The sequence below is a fragment of the Eutrigla gurnardus genome (genome assembly GCF_963514095.1).
Source record: "Eutrigla gurnardus genome assembly, chromosome: 23".
NCBI classification, from domain to species: domain Eukaryota; kingdom Metazoa; phylum Chordata; class Actinopteri; order Perciformes; family Triglidae; genus Eutrigla; species Eutrigla gurnardus.
In genome coordinates, this window is record NC_139934.1 from 5,155,069 (window position 1) to 5,176,971 (window position 21,903).

Below are 21,903 nucleotides of genomic sequence, written 5' to 3' on the forward strand. Positions count from 1 at the left end.
GAGGGCAGACCCAGTGATTGTGGGAGGAATAGAAGTTTTTCAGTTCCATCTCTGTGTGCCGTGCAGTATTCTAGGCCTTCACATAACCACGATGCTACACCCTGTGGCCAGTCTAGTGTAGACTTGGCTGAACTGAAGGGGATGCTGGTAAAACAGCAAGAACAAATTAATCACCTCACTCAAAGCATTGCCTCCTTAGCAGCCCCTCAGCGTCCCATGAACTCCAGCCGCCCAACTGCAGTCATCTGCCGTAGGTGCCAGCAGCCAGGGCACTATGCACGTGAATGTGACAACCAACGGGTTGGTGTACTGCAGCCTCGAACCCTAGTTGCCCATACCAACAGCACTTCCCAACCAGCACTGAAGCAAACATTGGAAGGGGGCAGCATTGGCTCCAGTCTATCTACCCTGGTAAGCCAGCCTATTTCCTCTTTGTTAGGTCAGTGTCCCACAGTAGCCATCAAATTGGGTGGAGTTGGGGTAGATTGCCTGTTAGATACAGGATCAATGGTGTCTACCATACGAGAGAGTTATTTTCGACAGTACCTGCAGGGTCAACTCAAAGATTGCAATTGGTTGCACCTGCAAGCAGCTAATGGCCTGGAAATACCATATATTGGGTATGTTGAGCTAACTGTTGAGGTTCTGGGGAAATCTATGCCCAAACGGGGTTGGTTGGTGGTGAGGGATCCCCCTGGACCCACTACCCTTAGTACGCCAGGGGTGTTGGGGATGAATGTCATAAGGGAATGCTATTCTGAACTATTTTCTGTGCATGGCCCTGCTCTTTTTGACAGCCCAACGGTCTTTCCGGACAGTAAACCTTGGAGGGAAGCATTTCAGTTATGCCATCAAGCCCAGGGTCAGGCCCCTCATCCTACTGGTTTGGCAAAGGTAAGAGGCCGTAGGGCCGTCACTATACCTGCAGGTGCTGTTAAGTTTGTGGCGTCTACATGCTCCCAGCAGTTCTGTAGAAACCCCAGGGTTTGTCCTATTTGAGCCCCCCTGTACTACCCAACAGTTGCCTAGTGGGTTAATGCCCCTCCCCGCTCTACTTAGGGTGGATAAAGGCACTGTGTATGTCCCAATTTTGAACGTGAATGAGTCTAGCACTGTCCTCCACCCACGTTGTCTGGTGGGAATCCTGACACTGGCCCAGATAGTAAGCTTGCCCCCCGAGGTCACAGAAAGGGTGGAACCATTCGTTGGGGTTACAGATGGGGTGGGAACATCCCAGGGATTCACTGTTCCCGTTTACACTCAAACCGGTAGCTGTAATTCTGTCTTACAGCAAATTCAGGAGTTTGATCTATCAATGCTTCCCCAGCTAGAGCAGGAGAAGGTCAGAGGTCTTCTAAACAAATATGCTTCAGTTTTCTCAGAAACTGAGGGTGATTTGGGCTGCACTACATTGCTATCACACGACATACCCCTTATAGATGACAGGCCAGTGAGACAAAGGTTTCGGCGCATTCCTCCTGCAGATTATGAGGCTGTTAAGGCCCATATTAGACAACTATTGGACAGCCAGGTTATCAGAGAGAGCTGCAGCCCTTTTGCTTCTCCCATTGTGCTGGTTAAGAAGAAAGACGGCAGCCTCAGGATGTGTGTAGACTATTGCCAATTAAACAGCAGAACCCGTAAGGATGCCTTCCCGCTGCCTCGCATTGAGGAGACGCTAGATTCGCTGTCTGGTGCCCAGTGGTTTTCAACCATTGACCTGTCCAGTGGATATCACCAAATCCCAGTAACTGAGAAGGACCGATTCAAAACCGCTTTTTGCACACCCTTTGGGTTATTTGAATTTAATCGCATGCCCTTTGGGTTATGCAATGCTCCCGGCACATTCCAAAGGATGATGGAACGTATATTTGGCGATCAGAATGGACAGTCCTTGTGGCTGTATTTAGACGACATCATAGTCTTTTCGTCAGACACAGCTGCACATCTTAAACGCCTTGAACTGGTGCTGGAACGGTTACAGCGAGAGGGGATTAAAGCCAAACTGGAGAAGTGTTGTTTCTTTCGGAGGGAGGTTCGTTATCTGGGCCACCTAATCTCCCAAGAGGGTGTGTCCACAGACCCGGGAAAGATCTCTGCAGTGGCTAATTGGCCTAGGCCAAGGAACTCTCAGGAGCTGCGATCCTTCCTAGGTTTCGCCAGTTACTACCGCCGTTTTGTTAAAGGTTTCTCAGCACTGGCAGCACCCCTACACAAGCTGGTGGCTCAACAAAGTGTGGGAAGAGGTCAACGGGGAAACAGGTCGAGTCTGGAGGATGTCTGGTCCAGAGAATGTGAAGGGAGCTTTCAAGACATGAAGGTACGGCTTGTCAAGGCTCCAACATTGGCGTTTGCTAACTTTTCTCTCCCCTTCATCTTAGAAATAGATGCTAGCCACCAGGGATTGGGAGCCGTCTTGTCCCAGGAGCAAGATGGAAAGGTGCGTCCGGTGGCATACGCCAGTCGGAGCCTCAACCCTGCTGAGCGGAAGTACGGCTCCATGAAGCTGGAGTTCCTGGGTATGAAGTGGGCGATGGTAGAGAAGTATCGTGAATACCTTTGGGGACAACAGTGTGTGGTATGGACTGATAACAATCCGCTAAGTCATTTAAACACAGCTAAGCTGGGGGCCACCGAGCAAAGGTGGGTTGCTGAACTAGCAGCATTCAACTTTACGGTCCGATATAGACCCGGTCGGACCAATCAGAATGCGGACTCCCTTTCCCGACAACGCTTGGATACCACCCCTGATACGACAATTCCGGCTTTTCCTGGAGTTGTGCTTCCGGCTATCCTGCAGGAGGCTGTGGGAAGGGGATCTCAACCAGTGACTCAGTCAGCTATCATGGCCCTTCCCGGTCGTTCATCTTCAGACCTGAAGAGACTGCAGGAGATGGACCCAACCATTGGTGCCTTTCTCTCGATCTGGCAGGCCGGACGAATGCCAAGTCGCGCCGAACGTGAGGAGCTGCCAGCAACTGCTCAAGCACTGTGGCGGGAGTGGGGTCGAATAACCCAGGTTAACGACCTCCTGTACCGTAGGATTTTCAGAACAGATGGAGGGGAGGAGGTTCTACAAATCTTGCTCCCCGAGTGCCTAAAAGAAGAAGTGCTGACTCAGCTCCATGATGCACAAGGACATCAAGGAAGCGACCGTACGGCTGAACTGGTCAGACAACGATGCTTTTGGCCAGGAATGGCGAAGGACATTAAAGAGTGGTGCCAGTGTTGTGTCCGATGCACTCTGTCTAAAGTCCCTCAGCCACTGAGTCGGGCCCCAATGGGTCATTTGCTTGCAACCCGGCCAAATGAGGTGGTTGCAATAGACTTTTCATTTCTAGAGCCTTCCAGAGATGGCTTAGAACAGGTGTTGGTACTAACGGATGTTTTCTCTAAATTCACTCAGGTCATACCCACCCGAGATCAGAGAGCCTCCACAGTGGCTGGCGTCCTTCTCAAAGAGTGGTTCTACCGGTTTGGAGTACCGGCCCGGCTACATTCAGATCAGGGTAGGTGCTTTGAGAGTGCAATTGTCCATCAACTCTGTGACCTCTACCAGGTTCAGAAGACTCGCACTACACCATACCACCCTCAGGGAAATGGTCAGTGCGAGCGCTTCAACAGAACAATGCATAATCTCCTGCGCACTCTATCCACTGAACAGAAAAGGTGCTGGCCCCAATATCTGCCCCAACTAGTGTTTAGTTATAACACCACAATCCATCAAACTACGAAGGAGTCTCCACACTTTTTGATGTTTGGACAGGAACCCCAACTTCCTGTTGATTTCCTTCTGGGTCGAATCCCTGAACCACGGAGTGGCGGCGTTTCAGAGTGGGTCCAGGAACATCAAAGGCGTCTCGAGGTCGTTTACTGCAGCGTGCGGGACCGGCTGAAGCAAGCAGCTGAACAACGGAAAGCAAGACACGATCCAAAGGCACAGTGTGGATCGTTGGACGTGGGTCAGTTGGTGTACCTACGAGACCATTCGATACGGGGCCGTAATAAGATCCAAGACGCCTGGTCCCCCGTAGTATACCAAGTACTACGAGCTCCCAGCCCTGGTGGTGTGGTTTACACGGTGGCGCCAACGCAACAACTGGGCCGAACACAACAGGTGCATCGAACCATGATTAAGTGTGTTCCACCTAGTAGGCACCCCACCCTCACACCAGTGATTCAATCTGCAGACACACTATATGGAGACCCTCCCCAGGTTGACTTGCTACACCAAGATGATCCTATTTCAGGTGTAGTGGCGCTAGTACAACCTGCACCGGACCGGGATTCACAAGTGCTCCCCTTGCCATTCAGTCTGCAGGTGCCCGCTGCACAGGAGATTGAGGTCGGGACCAATAACCCGACATTAGATGTGGAAATGAACAGCCTACCCGATGTAGGTCAACCTATACCTTCCACCAGTACTGGGGTTGCCCGCCGGACTACCAGACCAACAGCAGGACAGCATGGCAACCCCCACCGTCTTCCGGTTTCAGTGGTGAGTTCTGGCATTGGGGCTGCAGCTCTTCCGGTACCTGGCAGTACAAATCCCTACATTAGACCCGAGTATTAGTCTGGCACACTGTGTTCACCCTTTTGTCATGAGATGATCGACGGGACGTCGATTTATATGGGGGGGGTGGAATGTAACCAGTGGGTCACGGGCAACAGTACTTCCGGGTTACTTCCTGGGTAACTGTTTACGTTAGCAACGGCTGCTAGCGGGAACGCGAGCCCATGCATTACACAGCTGTTTGGAGTTCGCAATCACGCTAATGAGTATAAGACCAGGAAGGAAGCTTGTGGGACGTTTGCTCTCTGTTCGCTCTGACATCCAGTTGTGGAGAGTGTGGGGATCCTGGTGAGGTGGGTGAGTTGATGGTGGTTGTATGTTGTACGTTTAACTGTTCTAAATTAAACCTTGTGTCTGCTACAGTCGCCAGGTATCCTTTCTCCTGTGTTTGGGCTACGGTGCGGGCGCGTGTGACGAACAGTGATTATGGTATTTTCTTTTCTTAAACATATTTTATGATCTCCTCGCTTTATGTATCCAGATACTTTTAGCATAACGATAATGTGCTCCCTTTTTAGATTCACGCTGTCTGAGGGCAACGGGTATGTGTCTACGTGTGTGTGTGTGCTATGCTGCAGGTATGCTGAATTTACTGCTGGTACAGTTTATCGCTGGGATTTTATATGGTTTAATACCATTACTAATTTTATGTATGTATTTGCAGGAGTCTGCCATTGCTGTTTTGCCTAGGGTTAATTTTATGTATTTGTTTTGCTTGCCTCTGTACGCAGGTTATAGCTGTTGTAGGTACTTTGCTTTCTTTGTTGTTGTTCTGTGACATTGAGATGCTGGATTGGGCAATGTATGATGGCTTGTTGCTCATCTTATCCTAGTTGCTTTTCCTACTAAGCTCTGCTTTGGGGTACTGGCCGGTATACTAGCTTAAACTTAAAGTAGCTTATTGACCTTGTTCTTCTTTCTATTAACAGAAGCCAGTGAACGTGGTTCCAGCGTATTGGGGGTGTTGGGTGCTTCCTTTTCCCTTCACAATATTTGCGGTGGACTAAGTGTAAGGCTAATGAGCACCTTCACCTTATTTTTATTGCGGTTTGCTGTGCAGCCTACGCCTTGTGTGTGTGTGTGTGTTTTTGATTCTCATAGATATAGGAGCACTCGGAGTGGTTGCCGCGTGGAACTCTCTCTCTCTCTTTCTCCCCCAGTATGCCAGGTAACTACGCTCATTGATCCCAATATTAACCTGCCTATTGCTGCTGTTTTTAGTGCCGCCAGTACCCTCGGCTTGCTATTTTACGGCCTTTATCCCTATTCCTGGCTTGTGCGTGTTTTTATCATTCTCTGCTTGTTGTAATAAAGTACATTTACATTTTTTTATATCCAAGGGATTGTTGATTCCGATTTTTATAGCCATTGCTTAATATAAATAAATATTGCCCAGTCAACTGGAACACCTGTCTCTGTCTTGTCTATACAATTGAACCAAGTGTGGGGGAAACTTCAATACGGTGTGAAATTGTTAAGTCTTAAGGTGTAAGGCCTTAGGTGGCGTTGTCTGGTATTTGACCATTCCTTAATGTAACCTAGGGTTACACATATACTACAGTTCAACTTTTGTTATGTTTTATGTATTTTCCCAGTTGGATGACAAAGTGAGCTTTAAGCAGCAGCATGAATAATTAGTGACACTTTGTGAGGCAACAGGAGCCTCATATCTACCGGTATGCAGGAAAGAAAGAAATATATATCATTTTCAAAGTCGTGATTCAAACTGGTCTATTTGTGTGAGAATGGTGTGAAAAGGAAGGAAACAGATAGTGTAATCTCAGAAGCAGAAGATAATGAAACTTCCGATCCTACACTAACACGCGATACATCTTCATTTTCTCTGCAGTTCCTGATTTCATCCAATGTTCTTGGTGTGTCTTAAGCTTTCTCTCCACAGAATAGAAGCATTTCCCAGAAGCAGCGTGAGGATGGGACACGCTGTGCTCCGTGTGCTGGGGTTTCTCTGTGAGGACTTTGTTTAAATCATAGTTCCCATCGATGCAACGTTTTAAATGCCTGATGTTGTTTGTTTTACAGCCAGTTTGATAATGTATGACGATGTTTCAAACTCTGTTTCAGCTCTCATCCTCTACTGTGAACCAGCTCAAGGTAATTACACAGTTATTCTTTTGATATTCACTCGGGATGAAGCAGTATCACCTTTTAACTGTAGGATAAGTGCAGTGACAGGAAATAAAACATCTCACTTTCATGCATCTTGTGTTGGTTTCTAGATGCTCTGCTGACCATTGAGCCAAACTGGTCCACTTTATTTACCGGAGAGTCTGTTACCTTCATGTGTGACATGAGGCAAGGAAATGACAACGACTGGTTTTACATGATCGGGAAGGATGGTTACGCTGTTCTCTCATGGAAAGAACATAAGAATTATACATCAACTTCTCTAGATCCAGGCCAGAGTGGTGAATATCACTGTGTTGGTGATCGTAAGAGGTCATATTTGAGAAAAGAAAGTAATAAAGTCTCTCTAACTGTATCAGGTAAGTTCTCAAAGTTTTACCTCATGACAAATCACTTATTTATGAGCCATGTGTATATGGTCACCCTGTTTGATAAAGTGCTAATATGATATAATGTAATATGAGCTTAAAGTTCTGATATATATATATAATGTATGTCCTTTGTTTAAAGGAGCAATCATCACATATTTAATCATTGTATCTATTGTGAGAGAGTGATACAGGACGGTACATCCTAGAAATGGATGCATCTTGATGTACAAAGTGTCTCTTATTAGTGATAAGAGTAATGTATTAAACCAGGCAGTTTGAAAGTGGCGCCTCCTTCAGGGGAAATGTAGTCTTTTATTATAGTATGAGTGACTTTGGCATCTTCTCGTGTCTCAAACTCTACTTGTTCTTAACATTTGTTCATATTTGTGATATATTGAACTGATTTACTAAAAAGAAAAAGGAACCATCTGTGTTACACAGACAAAGATGTGATCCTGCAAACTCCTGCGTCCACCTTGTTCAGAGGAGAGTCGGTGACGCTTCGCTGTCGGCATCGTGATCAGAGAAAGGAGGAGGCAACCTTCTACAAAAACGGATCACTGATAGAAACGGACATAAACCAACAAAACACAGTTGAAGTGACGACTTCTCCGACGTCAACCGAGAGCTCTTACTCGTGTAAATTTGAGGATGAAGAATCTGAATCAGTAAAACTGAAAATGCAACGTGAGTACTTTTCACATTAAGGAGCTGCAGACGTATAACCTTCCCAGAGTGAAGCAGAGGGAGTTTTTATTCTCTAGAATCCATGTTAGTTTAAGTTAATCTACACTTTCAGTGGTTAATGTATGTGATGATCACCGTTGATTGATTTCCATCAGGTCGCTACACCTTAATTATATACACAGATTTAAAAGTAATTACTACATTATTTTCTGCCATTAGTTGTAGCAGCACCAAGAAAATAATGACCACATTCATGTCTTTGTTCTACATTAAAACAGCACGACCAAAGGCCCGTCTCAACAAAGGCTCTGAACGGGACTATGTGACCCTGACCTGCTCTGTGGGACCATCATCACCATCACCATCATCACCATCATCACCATCATCCTCTGGTTGGAAATATTTCTGGTACAGAGGTGATATATCCTCTGAACCACTGACCACACAAGATTACATTCTCCTCTCAAACAGACAAATCCGTGTCTCACAAAGAGGACTCTACTGGTGTAGAGGAGGACGAGGAAACCCAGTTTTCTACACGGAGTACAGTGAAGTAATAAGTGGTGAGTTGATATGGAGAACAATGTAAAAATAATCCTTATTCATAATAAAACATATTTGACCTTTAATACACTGATACTGTTGAATCATGGACAGTTAAAATCAGGCCTGTTGTGACTCTGCAACCCAACTGGCCTGAGTTATACTCTGGAGAGACGATCACTGTGTGTCTAGTCGAGGATGGAGGAGACACTGAGTGGGAGTACGAATGGTTGACACCCAACTCATACAGACCTCAAAACCCACGTGACCACATGATTAGGTCATCACTCGGTGGAAAGTACCGGTACAAGGGCAGAAGTAAAAAATACAAGATCTTCACAGACTCGAGTGATGCTTTCACACTGAAACTTGATTCCAGTAAGTCACCTGTTTTATTTTGCTGAATGTAAAACAAGTTTATATTATTTCAAATGTTAGTTTGGTTGATATATTTTAAGATGATGCACCTTCACACTTGTGTGACACATTTGGAGATGGAGAACTAAGTAGGATACAAGTAGTGCTCCACTGACTCATCATAACATGTCTTCGTTCTGTGAAATCATGTCCAACAGATAAACCTAAGCCTGATCTCACTGTGTCTCCATCATGGCTGAGTCCTGGAGCCTCGGTGACTCTGAACTGCAGTGTTCAGCATCTGTCTGCAGGATGGAGGTTCTACTGGTATAAGGCTGTTCCCAAACCCTCAGAGAGCTCCTACAACTCCTACAGTTATGAGCTGCTACCTGGTAGCACCATCGGGACCGAACCCTACATTGTTCATGGACAGACGCACACGGCAGGATATATGTGCAGGGCTGAAAGAGGAGATCCAGTCTACTCCACTCATTATAGTGACACTAAGTTTGTCTGGTCTGGAGGTAGGTTTGTCTTGACTTTTCCATTCTTGCACAAAAGAAGACATTTAGTTATTATGGAGATATTTTAGTCACGTTCACGTTTTCACGTTACAAGAAGGCCACCTTAGTTTGCCGACAGGTTTGACGTTAATGCAATAATGTCTCTATTGGTGTGATCCTTTGTTTCTTCTCACCAACAATTAAAAAGGTTAAGAACACAATAAACCTGCAGGATTATGTCCATCGTCCCCTCATTACGTCTTGTTTCTCAGATTTCAATCCAGCGGCATCTCTCTCAGTGAGTCCTGACAGAGTGCAACACTTCAGGGAAGAGTCGCCGTCACTGAGCTGTGAGGGAAACTCCACTGAGTGGAGAGTGAGCAGGTTTTCTTTATGTGGCTCCCCATCATACTGTACTACCTGGGGGACAATGACTGGATCCACATGCATCATGAACCGCACCCGGATCAGTGGAGTGTACTGGTGTGAGTCTGGAACAGGACAGTTCAGCAATGCAGTCAACATCACTATACATAGTGAGTTTTAAATGATTTTAATTTGGAGTATTTCTATTTCAACCTGCACCAGCTGGTCAATGCCCGGGTCTGAACAAAGCTCTCCACTTCCTGTCGGGTTGATCACCGGGTTGGTTTGTGGAGTTTTAATGATTATGATCCTGCTGCTGGGTCTGTATCTCTGCAGAAAGTCAAAATGTGAGAAGTTTTCCTTCTTATATCACATTGATTACAGTCCGATGATGAAAAGTCAAAGGTGTAATTCCAAGTCATGGAAACAATACGATGACTTGCAATATAACATCACCTTTTTTGTTTTGTTTAACAGATTCAAGCTTCATGAGGTTGGTACAAGTCTCCCTCCTCTCATTCTGAACATAACAGCGGTGCATTAGATGCTCCTTATTAAATCCACCTAATTTACTATGTGTTTTGGGCCCAGCAGGTCTCAGAGCACCAATCAGAGCCCAGCTGCAGACCTGGTTGATCCTCAACAACAAGTCTACAGTTCTCTTCTCCACGGTCAGCCTGAGTTATGATTCCCTTTAGGCATCATCCTTAACTGTAAAGCTAACATTTCCCCCTTTTTTAAGAGGATATACAAATGGTTTTAACGGGATCACAATGATTGATATGACCTTGATTTTCACTGCTCTGTAGGTGATGCTTGTGTCTATGAAGAAATCAGAGGCTCCGAACAACCAGAACATGGTACAGTATATTCTTTGAGTTTAACAGAGAGAGAAGTAAACAAAATACTATTTTTAAATACTACAATGAAATGATTCAGTTATTGACTGATCGTCGTACTGAAAGGGGTTGGGTTTTGGTTCTCCCCCCTTTCACCTCTTTGGCGGAGAGTGCTTGGGTTAACGGCTGACATTTTTTCAGAAGATCAAAACAGGAAATAAACTCGTGGAGAATCTACAGCTCTTTGCATTTTGTTAGTTACATATTCTGTAGTTGGGCTTAAAGGCGATGATTGCTAAGAAGGAAATTAGTACTTTTATTGAGCTCTACACTTCCTGTCGGGTTGATCACCGGGTCAGTTTGTGGAGTTTTAATGATTATGATCCTGCTGCTGGGTCTGTATCACTGCAGAAAGTCAAAATGTGAGATGTTTTCCTTCTTATATTACATTGATTACAGTCCGATGATGAAAAGTCAAAGGTGTAATTCCAAGTCATGGAAACAATATGATGACTTACAAAATAAAATCACCTTTTTTTTTTTTTTGTTTAACAGATTCAAGCTTCATGAGGTTGGTACAAGTCTCCCTCCTCTCATTCTGAACATAACAGCGGTGCATTACATGTTCCTTATTAAATCCACCTAATTTACTACGTGTTTTGGACCCAGCAGGTCTCAGAGGACCAATCAGAGCCCAGCTGCAGACCTGGTTGATCCTCAACAACAAGTCTACAGTTCTCTTCTCCACGGTCAGCCTGAGTTATGATTCCCTTTAGGCATCATCCTTAACTGTAAAGCTAACATGTCCCCCTTTGTTTAAGAGGATATACAAATGGTTTTAACGGGATCACAATGATTGATATGACCTTGATTTTCACTGCTCTGTAGGTGATGCTTGTGTCTATGAAGAAATCAGAGGCTCCAAACAACCAGAACATGGTATAGTATATTCTTTGAGTTTAACAGAGAGAGCAGTAAACAAAGTACTATTTTTAAATACTACAATGAAATGATTCAGTTGACTGACGACCCCGTTAGTTACATATTCTGTGGTTGGGGTTAAAGGTGATGATTGCTAAGAAGGAAGTGAGTACTTTTATTCTATGTGGTGAGAATTAAATGCCTGAACAAACAAAGGGAAATCCTCTTTTCATGCATTCGTCTGATGCTTTTTACACAGAATATGAATGAACCAGAAGAAGAGAACGTTTATGTGAGGACATGATCAGCTGCAGGTAAAGTCAAGTTCAACAGACTTTGTACTACAGTAAACCAATTATTAATACATTGTCCCTTCACACCTCATATAGATCTTCCAGGATTAATGAAGGAGCGAGCCAATGGAATGGATGACAACATGAAAGACCGCATCCTTTGGCAAGCAGCAATTATTGTATGCACCTCTGCTTTCCTAATACCAGACAGCATTTTCTACAGTTGAGCTATTAGCAGATCATTTACATTTAATATTCAGTTGTTCATATATTAGTAAAAAAAATACATTCAATTATAATAATCCATATAATGTGTGTTTATTGTCCACTTCCTTCTTTGGTGGAGTATTATGTCACTTTCTTGTTTTTAAACCTCCAGTAGACGACTATAAGAGCAGGTCGCTGGTTCCACAAGCAGCAATAATAAGTAGTTTGAAACATCAGCGTCGGTACACTGGTGATAGTGCAGCTATGGAGTCAGAAAATCATCAAGTTTCCCCTCTGTATGTCCTTTACTTTGACCCGGATGTGTTTAATGTTTTATGCATCGACTGTCAGCGCCATCAGACATCTTTTAAGAATAAAAATGTTTTTTAAAAAAGCTTGGCTTTCATTATTGGCAAATGTTTTTGTCTGTTCTATAAAAATCTGTATCATAGTTGATCATCCAGCTACAATTTAGTGTCACATTAAATAGAAACCTGTGACATTTGCCACGATCCTGCCTGCAGAATAAACCCTGAACCTCGCAACCAATCACTCATAGGCTAAATACATGAACTCAATATAAATGTAAAGGCTTTCTCTTCAACGCACGCCTTATTCTGTATCATAAAGAGACAAATCTCAGTGTACTCACAGAATAACCCCGCATCCTCACTGACACTCCCACTCTTCCTCTGAGAAAACTTTTCAGCTCGGCACCAACGTGAAACTTCAGCATGAGGGAAAAGTTCCTTTTAATGCCATTTTCCACACCATTTATTGTTTGACAGCGCACATAAAAAGTAAATACTGAACATAAACTACACGTGTACAGTTTGTCTAATGCAGCGGTCCTCAAACATTCTGAGTCACAACGATAATAATAATGATGTTTATTAGATCACCGAAGACAAACCGGAAACGACATAAACAAGATAATAAAATTTACTCCATGTTCAGTTATACAGTCATCTCTTTACCTACTTACTACCGTTCAGTGGCGCCTATCCCAGCATGCATTTGGTTAGGAGCATGATAAGCGGTAAGCAATTTCCATATTACAGTAAATAAATTACACTGATCCCAGTTGTTAACGCGTTTTGCACTCACTGCAGTAAATAAATTAATTTACTTACCATTTTCACCAACATGAAATTGTGCCGGAGCCAATCACAGCTGGGGGGAAGGAAAAAAAGTAGTCCACCTCAGTGAGGACGGTGGTGAAACAGCTCAGGCCGTCCGATTCAGTTTCACTCAAACACCAGTGACCCAGAACCGCACATTTGCACCAAAGAGTTTTGCAATCTCTGCAAAATGTATTCGGAAACGTCCCACAAAATAACATTTTAAAAAATGTTACAGGGAAAAACAACACCATCTGAAAACATTCAAATAATCCTAAATCACAACATTTCTGCTTTAATGTTCAATTTCTGTCAGGCTGTGCAGCATTTTTGGCAACTGAGGCACAAAACTGTAAATATAATTAAAGCTGCAAGCAGTGCCGTGACGGGCCCTCGCTCATATGCGCTCGTGGACTGCCTGCGGTCACAGGGCAGTGTCATGGACGCTACCCTTGGTGCGGCCGCCTCTCGTGGCTCAAGTTGAGACACAAGCGATTGACACCGAAAGGCATCCATCTCTCACGTGCGGTCGTGGAGTGCCTGCATTCACATGGCAGCGTGGCAGCCGCCTACCTGTGCAGCGGCAACCTCCTTGTAGCGCAAGTTTAGACACAAGCGATTGACATTCAAAGCCATCTGTCTGTCACGTGCAGTCGTGTAGTGGCTGCATTCACAAGTGAAACTACATTTCAGTCACAGAGCTCACACACATGTCCATGCCTTCCTGACATCTCTCCTCCTCCCCCTAGTGTGACATCTCTCCTCCTCCCCCTGTGTCCTCCTTACAGGCTGAAATGGGGAGAGGAATTAGTTAAAAAAAATCAGGTGTGGCTTTTACTTGGAAAAAGTCACAAAATCAATGACATTTCCTGTCGCCAGTAGGTGGCGCTCTGACTGTGAGGCAATATAACAGTGCAGACTTGTTCAGTAAGGAACTCTAATCAAGTGTGGAAAGTGTGGAGCAGATCAGAGAAGAAACACTGAAGTTATAATAGTTTGGATGTTTATGGCAGAGTTCAACTGACAGCTGTGTGAGGTGCATGTGAAGTGTGCCATCTCTCCTCCTCCCTTTGTGTCCAGGCTGAGATGAGAGGAATTAAAAAAAGGAATTAAAAGTGGCATGACTGTTGATCTGGTGTAAAGCAGACTGGAACTGCATGCGAGATTCACAGATTCTCCATGTGTCACTGATAGATCTCTGACTCCCCCTGGTGGTCGCTGTGCCCCTGTGTCTCTCCCCCCTATGTGTCCTGAGTGAAGATTGAGTGAAAACCTGGCTGAATTAGACACTTGGCTAAAAACGTTTTTTTTACCCACTTTATCATGACTTTAGGCGGTGGGTCTCAGAGGCTTTTTTGTACATCTCTACATGGGCTATCTAGGAAAAAATATTTCATGCGTGTACGCTTAACCTAGAGGGGGGGCTGTTGCTCAGAAAAAAGGCCTAAAATTAGACACATTTCATGTCGCCATTAGGTGGCACTCTACCTGTGAGTTAAAATTGCAGTGCAGTTGTGTTCAGGACCTGACTCTTATCAAGCATGAATATTTTGGAGCAGATCGGAGAAGAAACGGTGAAGTTTAAATGCCTGTGGCGAAGGTTGAAAATAGTAGCGCAGTCATGGCGTCGCCGTGGCCACGCCCCTAGACTTTTGGAGCATCTTTGAGTTACTTTTTGTCCTTAAGGCCTTTCCAACCACATATCCAATTTTGGTATCAATCGGATCAACGGTATAGCACAAGTTCGATTTAGTACGACCCCTGTGAATGACCAAAAACGGCCAAAAACGGCCAAAAATTGCACTTTTTGGAAATTTGTGGCAGCGCCAAACATTACTCAATTTGATGAAACTTGACATGTACATTGTATCACAAAAGTGAGTACACCCCTCGCATTTCTGCAGATTAAGTATATCTTTTCATGGGACAACACTGACAAAATGACACTTTGACACAATGAAAAGTAGTCTGTGTGCAGCTTATATAACAGAGTTAATTTATTTTCCCCTCAAAATAACTCAAAATATAGCCATTAATATCTAAACCCCTGGCAACAAAAGTGAGGACACCCCTAAGAAACTACACCCCTAAATGTCCAAATTGAGTACTGCTTGTCATTTTCCCTCCAAAATGTCATGTGACTCGTTAGTGTTACTAGGTCCAGGTGTGCATAGGGAGCAGGTGTGTTCAAATTTGTAGTGCAGCTCTCACACTCTCTCATACTGGTCACTGAAAGTTCCAACATGGCACCACATGGCAAAGAACTCTCTGAGGATCTTAAAAGACGTATTGTTGCCCTACATGAAGATGGCCAACACCCTGAAACTGAGCTGCAGCACAGTGGCTAAGATCATCCAGTGTTTTAAAAGAGCAGGGTCGACTCAGAACAGGCCTCGGGTTGGTCGTCCAAAGAAGCTGAGCGCACGTGCTGAGCGTCACATCCAAATGCTTTCTTTGAAAGATCGTCGCAGGAGTGCTGTCAGCATTGCTGCAGAGATTGAAGAGGTGGGGGGTCAGCCTGTTAGTGCTCAGACCATACGCCGCACTCTACATCAAATTGGTGTGCATGGCCGTCACCCCAGGAGGAAGCCTCTTCTGAAGACGGTACACAAGAAAGCCCGCAAACAGTTTGCTGAAGACATGTCAACAAAGCACATGCATTACTGGAACCATGTCCTATGGTCTGATGAGACGAAGATTAATTTGTTTGGTTCCGATGGTCTCAAGCATGTGTGGTGGCGACCAGGTGAGGAGTACAAAGATAAGTGTGTCATGCCTACAGTCAAGCATGGTGGTGGGAATGTCATGGTCTGGGGCTGCATGAGTGCTGCAGGTGTTGGAGAGTTACATTTCATTGAGGGAAACATGAACTCCGACATGTACTGTGAAATACTGCAGCAGAGCATGATCCCCTCCCTCCAGAAACTGGGTCGCAGGGCAGTGTTCCAGCATGACAATGACCCCAAACACACCTCCAAGACGACCACTGCTTTACTGAAGAGGCTGAGGGTAAAGGTGATGGACTGGCCGAGCATGTCTCCAGACTTGAACCCAATAGAACATCTTTGGGGGATCCTCAAGCGGAAGGTGGAGGTGCGCAAAGTCTCAAATATCCGCCAGCTCCGCAACGTCGTCATGGAGGAGTGGAAGGGCATTCCAGTGGCAACCTGTGAAGCTCTGGTAAACTCCATGCCCAGGAGAGTAAAGGCAGTTCTGGATAATAATGGTGGCCACACAAAATATTGACAGTTGACATGTTGTATGTTAATATTGACAACTTTCACTAAGGGGTGTCCTCACTTTTGTTGCCAGGGGTTTAGATATTAATGGCTATATTTTGAGTTATTTTGAGGGGAAAATAAATTAACTCTGTTATATAAGCTGCACACAAACTACTTTTCATTGTGTCAAAGTGTCATTTTATCAGTGTTGTCCCATGAAAAGATATACTTAAATATCTGCAGAAATGCGAGGGGTGTACTCACTTTTGTGATACACTGTATATTTGTATTCCTATGCATGTGTAAGGTTTGTGTGCGTGTGTGTGTGTATTTGTGTGTGTGTATGTGTAAGTGTGTGTGTGTGTGTGTGTGGGGGGGGGGGGGGGGGGATGCAAAAGAGATGAGATCTGCAAAATCCATGGTTCTCACAGCATTTTCTTTGATTCAAGTGTCTGAAGTAAAACATAAAAATGTGAGCAAAGTCCCCCTATATCAACATGACCAATGCAACCATGCCTGCATCATAATTCATCATAAAATAATAAAGTTCGGGATGGATCAAACGAGCAGTGAACCCGAATGTAAACAAGGCAGCCAGGCGCCTCCATTTGTTTATGCAGGTGCACCTGAGGCTCTCCGGTTCTCTCAGGCTGAGAGTAATAAATAGCCAGGGCCAGAATTCTACATTTCTACCTGTCTGCAAACATAGAATATAGAAATCTTCACAGCCGCGATCGTAACTTCCAGAAGCACTCGCCGCGGCCAGAGTGCCCGCCCGACGCAGCGCCGAGCTCGGACTTCTACGCTATTCTCTGCCGCCCCTGGAGACTTGGGGAAGAGCTTCTCAGAAAAAAAGATTTCTATGGTGGGAACCATGAGGAAAAGCAAGCCCGGGCTGCCTCCGAAGCTGCTGGAGGTCAGGCAGCGGGCCGTTCTCCTCAGTATTTGCTTTCTCCGGTACCCACACCGCGGTGTCCTACGTTCCCAAGCGGGGGAAAAACGTCATCCTGCTGGGCAAGAAACACCGCGAACCCGCCATCAGCGATGAACCCCACCAAAAGCCCATAATTATCATGGACTACAACAGGAACAAGGGCGGTGTCGATAATCTTGATAAGGTAGGCTTTTATCATTATTTGCGGTTATTCACACATTTACATGATTGTTACTGTACCGGAGCTTCCACGGGGAAGGCTGGAGTTTCATGCGGGCATTAGAGGCCCAAGAGTGGGGCGCACACTTGAGACCACGCCTCCGTGAGCTGCAGCACCCTAATTTCCGTACTGTATTTCGGTTTATTACATTCACGTTGGCCTTCGCCCAATGACAGCTGGGATCAGCTCCAGCCCCTCCGCGACCCTGAATACAGGATAAGCGGTAGACAATGGATGGATGGATGGATGGATGGACATTCACGTTGTTTGTATTTTGTATGTTTGTGTAAAGTACTTTATTATTGAAATAAATGTAATTTCAAAGTTCAACATTTTTCATGTTTGATAGGCTATTCATTTATGGTATCCCTTTTAGGGCTTCTAGATGGAGAGTGTGATTTTTATGTATTTTTTGTAATAACTCACAAAGTAATAATCTATCAAAATCAGTGTTGTTGCTAATCATTGACATATCCCAGACTGATAATCACTGCTGAAAAAAAATCCACTTTGCATTCACCAAAAAAAAAAAAAAAAAAAAAGTGCCATTATGTATATTAACTGGCATTTATAGGGTTAAAATTATGAAAATGAACTCACATTTGATATACATGATGAGAACAGGAGTTAATGACCAAAAAAAAAAAATGTTTAATATTTTTAGATATGGTCCAGTGACCTGAAAGGGCGTTAAGAGGAAAAACAGGACTTTTTTAAAGGAGGCCCTGAGGGTTAAACAAAGACACAATAATATTGCCGTGGTTCAAAGATGACTCACTGAATATTATTGTCACTGTGAAAGACAGAACTTTAAAAAGAAAAGAGTATGATAAACTACAGTTCCAAAACAATACACTAATTTACATACATGTATCGTAATAAAGTAATAATAATAGACTAAAATAAATGTATTATTTATAATAAGTTATGCAACATTTAGACTACCAGGAAAAATATAGGGAACTAATTGCTAGTAAACCATTAGGTATTGATGATATTGATGAAACGACCGTTAAATATTATGATAGTTAACTAATACCTACTAAATTATTCAGGGGGACTTATTATCCTTAGGAGGAGGAGACAAAAACATAAAAGTGAAGGGTGGGTTATAACGTAAGAGCCATCATAAGGATTCACAGAAAATGTGACCAATTAATAATCATGTGAGCTAGTTCTCAATGAACTAATCATTAGATAATTCAATTACTCAAGACTAGCAGTCAAGACTGCAGTTTGTTCTTCATCGTCTCCCTGGTAACTACTCAACACGTTGTGTACCTTATTATAAAGTGTTAAATTGCTGCCTGACTTTGACCAGACGAGATGTTTACCATAAAATACACCCGTGTCATCGGCGTAAAGTCACAATGAAAATCAACAATCCGATTTACAGACTGTAGATTTGACCCGGTTTTTTGGTAAATATGGGACTGAGCACTCTCATCGTCATTCCCTCCTTTTTGCAGAGCTTTATATTCTTTCATTTACTCACTACATAGTACTTAAAACACATCTGAAGAGCAGTTGTACCACTAAAAAAAAACTGCCATGAATGTGACGTTTTTCAAGTTGTAATCTGTGCAACTTGTTTTGTTAATGATGCACTTCTCTTCATGGACCTGGAACAAAGTCACATTTTTTTTTTTTTTTTAAAGAAGCTGAAAATAATTCTGAACATGGGCCCTCTGACGTTTGAATTGTATCATCAAAATTGCATACTAACCTACCTCCAATGTAGACCTGTGGTTACCATGGATACACATTATACATTATAGTAGTCTGAGCTTTCCACTGGATCTTCACGCTCACTCTTCTCTTCGATACCTTTCAGCTGAATCGAATGAAACGTGGCATCATCACCCACGTCTTTGGCATATCCACCTAAAAATAAGAATTATTTCAAAATCATTCAATCCGTTACAAATAAAATAGGGTTCCAATACTTCCACATTGAAAACGTTTGTACCGTACCATTTCCCATGTCTTTACAGCCGCCAATTGTATCGTACGTGCATAGGTCTCCTACGGGTCAGTTGAAAATCGAGACAAAATCACATCACTTCATCTCTGACATTTCAGTGGCTTCGTGCAAAAAAATAGTTCATTTCAAGATGAGGGAATTCTGATGGTGGCATTAACGGGATTAAGGAAGGCTAACCTTCAAGAGGTGAGGCATATGTGCTCTTGAGTTGCATCCGGGTCGACCCGTTTATCCAGATCGGTGCTCTGAGGCTGCTCCGGTCTAAACATATATAAATATATATAAAGGAACTGCAGTGAATATAACAGTTAGGTTCAGAGTGAGGGAAGAGAGTGTTGCACCAACCTGTCACTGGATGGATCTGTAAAAGAAGACATTTCTATCTTTATTTTTATTTTTTGCCAGCAAAATCTCCTAATTTCTGTGCCATTTACCGCCTCTGTAATTGTATTCTCACCCTTGGACTTTATGTAGCGATACACTAAGAGCAGGAGGATGACCAATACGGTTCCAGGGAGGACTCCGGTGAGCAGCAGCACAAGGGATGGACTGCTCTCAGGCCTGGAAACTGCAGAAAGAAACATCGTTAAAATATCCCTAGAACCACCAATTATTGTCATTTTTTAGTGATCTGAAGAGGGAATATCCCAAAACCTTGAATTCACTACCATGAATATGTTTGTAGCATTTTGTCCAGGTGAAACCTGTGTGATTAAAGCTTACGGTGTACGGTGATGTTGACGGCGTTGCTGACATCTCCCGATGCAGACTCACACCAGTACACTGCGTCCCTGTATTGCAGGTGGCTGATGTGGCATGTGGATCCGGTCATGGTGCCCCAGTCGTAACAGTGGGACAAGAGGCCGGTTTCAGTGAACCTCATCACCCTCCACTTGCTGGAGTTTCCCTCGCAGTTCAGCGACACGGACTCAGACGAGAAGTGCTGCACTCTGTCGGGATTCACTGTGAGATTCACTGTTGGGCTGAAATCTGAAAATAAAATAATGATTAAACAACACATAATAATGCCTCAAACTAAGCAAAAGGATATTTTACAATTAAGGACAGTGGAAATGAAATGTTAGATTGTGATCCTTTTGTTTAAAACATATAATCAATAAATTAATCATTGATTTAATTCAGAAGTTTAATTTAATTCAAGTTCAATTTTAAACTGTGGACACCCTCAATTTATTTTTTAATGAACAGTTATGTAGCGGTTGATCGTTTTATTTTGTTATTATCGTTTATTATCTCATATTCAGACTTGCATAATGACTATTTCACAAAGATATGAGCTTTATGTAAATTAAACGTGATAATGTAAAGAAGGGGCAGGACTTGATAAGCTTAGCTTCCTCTGATTGAATGATTGATTTTTTTTGTTTGTTTTTTTGTCTTTTTCGTATTTGTATGATGTATTTTATGACATGTAAATATTTTTGTTGTCGAGGAACATAAATTCCAGCCAGGAATTTGAATAAGGAAATTAAAAAAAAACTAAAGAGGGTCTGCTCTGTGGATTTAGTTCAGAATAACTATGTTCGGTGAGAAGAATAAAGAAAGCAGGTGTACTGACCTCCAGACCAGATAAACCTCTGTGCACTATACTGAGTGTGATACACTGAGTCTCCTCTTGCAGCACGACACAAATACCCGGTGGTGTGTTTCTGCCCACGAACGCTGATAGAACTCTGTCTCTTCTGCTTGCTGGCGTGTAGCGGTATACGCCTGTAGGAGCTGCCAGTGTCTTTGGGGACCGCCTTGAACCAGAAGAACTTCCATCCTGCAGAGGGATGTTCAAGCCCACCACAGCTCAGATTCACCAGGGCCCCGGGACTCAGCCACGATGGAGACACTGTGAGGACCGGCATCGGCGCATCTGTCAGAAAAAAAGGCGGATTTGTTTTACACGGTTTCTTTTCTTAAAAAAACTCTAATTAACAATTAAATAAATGGAACTTACTGAGATATATTGTCAATTTCAAGTCTGGACTCCACTGAGTTGAGGGCCGCTGATGGGATTGGTTTCGGCCAGCACATCTGTAGGATCCACTGTGGAGATTAGAGGCGCTCTTAATCATGTATTGTCTCTTCTTGGGAGGAATTATTGAGCTGGACGTTTTCCATTCGTATTCCCATCCATCGTTTCCTCCGTTCTTTATCTCACATTTTAGAGTGATCCTCTCTTTCGCGTACATCTTCGGCCAGTTAGGATGTATAGTCACAACAGGCCTGTTTGTCTCTGATCATATTAATAACAATAATGACAAGAAGTTTATCTGCCACATGGTTAATGGTAACAGACAAAATCGAGAACAATAAAGGAAGGGAATTGTGCAATCACCTTGAGTTTGTCCAACGTAGAGGAGTGGATTCACCACTAAAATAAAGAGCAATACTGAATTAGTCTTTTTATTTGGAACATTATTGCAGATAAAGCAGCTATCACAACTTCCTGTGTTGAGTCGAGCCAATAGTGTTAATAAAAAAAAGGAAAACGTGAGCTGCTCTCTCAGACAAACTTTTAAAAGTGACTTGGACTTAGAAAGTGAAGCATGTACTCACAGAATACCTCCAGCATACAGAACAAAGTGCACCTCATCCTCACATCCAGC

The 21,903-nt window shown here is 43.6% G+C and overlaps 1 long non-coding RNA gene across 1 annotated transcript; it reads right to left on the bottom strand.

Annotated features, from left to right (window-relative positions):
- Positions 1–20,978: 20,978 nt before the first annotated feature.
- Positions 20,979–21,903, bottom strand: LOC311009047. The gene is made up of 4 exons (XR_014596605.1): positions 21,854–21,903; positions 21,633–21,668; positions 21,252–21,530; positions 20,979–21,167 (listed from the first exon to the last, which is right to left on the bottom strand). It is a non-coding gene; the product is annotated as an uncharacterized lncRNA (long non-coding RNA).